Source organism: Piliocolobus tephrosceles, chromosome 18, assembly GCF_002776525.5.
Source record: "Piliocolobus tephrosceles isolate RC106 chromosome 18, ASM277652v3, whole genome shotgun sequence".
Taxonomy (NCBI): Eukaryota; Metazoa; Chordata; class Mammalia; order Primates; family Cercopithecidae; genus Piliocolobus; species Piliocolobus tephrosceles.
In genome coordinates this window covers 33,798,414-33,801,828 of record NC_045451.1, presented here as the reverse complement: position 1 = coordinate 33,801,828, position 3,415 = coordinate 33,798,414, and the positions used below count along the sequence as shown (strand labels likewise).

Here is a 3,415-nt window from a genome sequence, read left to right as displayed (position 1 = left end):
TTAACCAGAGGTGAAAAATCTCCAGAGGTGAAAAATCTCTACAATTAAAACTATAAGATACTGATGAAAGAAAATTGAAGAGGACACAGAAAATGAAAAGATATTACATGTTCATAGATTAGAAAGATATTGTTAAAATGTCCATACTACCAAAAGTGATATACAGATTCAATGCAATCCCTATCAAAATACCAGTAACATTCTTCCCAGAAACAGAAAGAACAACCCTAAAATTTATGTGGAATGACTGAAGACCCTGAATAGTCAAAGCAACCCTGAGCCAAAAGAACAAAGCTGGAGATATCACACTACCTAACTTAAAAATATACTACAGAGCTATAGTAGCCAAAACAGCATGGTGCTGGCTTAAATACAGACACATAGACCAATGGAAAAGAATAAATAAAGAACCCAGAAATAGCTCTTTGGCCCTGAGGCCCTACAAGAGGCCGGAGGAGTACAGGAACTCAGGGAGGCTGTGCAGTCCCAGGCCTATATTGATCACCACGTCCTGCTTGGAGCCACGCTTGGAGCTGTGCACCAGCTAGATGTTGGCACGGTTGCCCGACTCATAGAAGTATTCTTGAATCCAGAAGATACTACCACCTAGAGACTTGTGGGCATACCACTCAAGCGCCAACATGCTGGGCAGCGGTGCAGCCAGGCAGATGCCTTTCAGAATTTGCCCACTCATCTAGTATAACTAGTTCTGATGGCTGGGAATAAAGGAAGAGGAGGATGTGCTGCTTATACCTTTAATATTGAGGCTGTTGGATTTAGCAAAGGTGAAAAGTTACCTTATGTAGTGTTGAAACCACCCCCACTATTTCCTGATGCAGATTATAAATCGGTGGCACTGAAAACAGAAGATGAAGAGTATATACTGGCTTTGAAACAGGAGTTGAGAGAAACAATGAAAATAATGCCTTATTTTATTGAAACACCTGAAGAAGGACAAGATATTGAAAGGTACAGTAAAAGATACATGAAGGTGTATAAAGAAGAATGGATACCAGATTGGAGAAGACTTCCAAGAGAGATGATGTCAAGCAATAAATGTAAAAACACAGGCCCAAAACCGAAAAAGGCAAAAGACGCAGGCAAAGGCACTTCACTCACTAATACTTCAGATGTGTTGAAAAAAATTGAAGATTGGAAAAGAAAGGTGATGGTGAAAAATCAGATGAGGAAAATGAAGAGAAAGAAGGAAGCAAAGAGAAAAGTAAAGGTGATGATGATGATGACGATGATGCTGCAGACGAGTAGGAATATGACGAAGACGAGCAAGAAGAGGAAAATGACTACATTAATTCATACTTTGAACATGGAGATGATTTTGGCATAGACAGTGATGACAACATGGATGAAGCAACCTATTAAGCATGAAATTTTTCAAAAAATATTTTTATGATGCAGCTTCTAAACATTTGGACAGATTTGTTTTCCATTGTTTTCCGATAAGGAATAAGCATTTTTGTTTCTGGTTTGTTGTTTTTTTTTTTTTTGACAAATATTTGTTACCAAAATATGCAAAACCACTTTGAATTTACATACTAGTTACCTTACATATTAGTCCCTGACATATTCCAAACGCCTCTGCCATCTCTCTTATGTACTCTTGTGGATTTGTTTGTATTATTTGAATATGAATGTGTATAAAGAATTTTTGCTCTCTTAATCTATGTGTACATACTTGAAGAAATCATTCTTGCTTAAGTGCTGATCTTTTGTAAAACTATTGCTAGTCATAATGGATTTCTATAACCTGAAATTTGATATAATCCAGCACATGGGGTACATTTAAAACAAAGAAACTTGGAAATAATTTTATTTTTTACTTTTACATGGTATGTTCTAGACTACTGCATTATGACTACATAAACCAACCTGAGCTCTTACAAGTACAGAATTGTGAAATAGAGGTTTTGTGATGGAAAACATACACACAGGGAAAAATACCAAACTGAGCACTATAAATTTCACAGCTCACATCTTAGCCAGTATAAATAAATTTTCATATGGGGTGAATATTACAAATACTTGAATTTGAGACTAACTTAATACTGTATGATATATAAATTAATTATCCCACTGTAATAAATTTGACATCTTCAAATAGTTGGGCTTATGAAAAATTTGACTGAGACATTTTAATTTTAAACTTTATGTAAGTGTGAAATAAGTTCTGGTCATATAAATATCACTGTAGAATGCACGTGTGTGAACTCTGTGAACTGTGGTGGCCTTTTATGTTTCAGAGTACTCAAGCTATACAATTGATTTATATAAAAATACAAAATGAACTTGGGTCATTTTGAAATTAAGATTAATTTTTTTGTTGTTTAAAGCTAGCTCCCCTAACTTTATATATTTTTGGGGAAAAAAATACCTAAAAACCTCAGCCTACAAAGACTTTCACAAATGCCAAAAATTTTCAAGGAAATTCATATTATGTAATTAAAAAATGATTTCTCAATGTTATCTACCAAAAGAAATAATTTAATTTTTCCACTTTGGGAGGATATCATTATCCTCTAATGTGAGAGTCAGATCCCTAGATTCTATTTCTACCTGTACTATTCAACTCAACCTTGAGCCTGAAAAAAATTTTAAAAAAAAGAACCCAGAAATAAATTAATGTGTTTACAGCCAATAGATTTTTGACAATGACATCAAGAACATACATTGGGGAAAAGACAGTCTCTATAATAAATGTTGCTAAGAAAGTTAGATACTTGTATGCAGAAGAATGAAACTAGACCCCTATCTCTCACCATATACAAACACCAACTGAAAATGGTGTTAAAGACTTGAATCTGAAGACCTGAAACTACAAAACTACTAGAAAGAAACATGGGGAAATGCTTCCTGACATTAGTCTGGGCAAAGATTTTTTTTAAAATAAGATCTTGCCGGGCGTGGTGGCTCAAGCCTGTAATCCCAGCACTTTGGGAGGCCGAGACGGGCGGATCACGAGGCCAGGAGATCGAGACCATCCTGGCTAACACGGTGAAACCCCGTCTCTACTAAAAAATACAAAAAACTAGCCGGGCGAGGTGGCGGGCGCCTGTAGTCCCAGCTACTCGGAGGCTGAGGCAGGAGAATGGCGTAAACCCGGGAGGCGGAGCTTGCAGTGAGCTGAGATCGGCCACTGCACTCCAGCCCAGGCCACAGAGCCAGACTCCGTCTCAAAAAAAAAATAAAATAAAATAAAATAAGATCTCAAAAACACAACAACAAAAGCAAAAAGAGAAAAATGGGATTCTATCAAACTAAAAAGCTTCTGCACAGCAAAGGAAACAATCAATAGAGTAAAGTGACAACCTGTAGAAGGGTAGAAAATATTTGAAACTGTGCATCCAACAAGAGATTAATAAGCAGGACATATGGAACTCAAACAACTCAACAGCAAAAA

General features: G+C 36.4%; 1 pseudogene; it reads left to right on the top strand.

The window, feature by feature from the left end:
* Positions 1-712: 712 nt before the first annotated feature.
* LOC111539646 lies at positions 713-1,380 on the top strand (annotated as a pseudogene).
* The last annotated feature ends 2,035 nt before the right edge of the window (positions 1,381-3,415 follow it).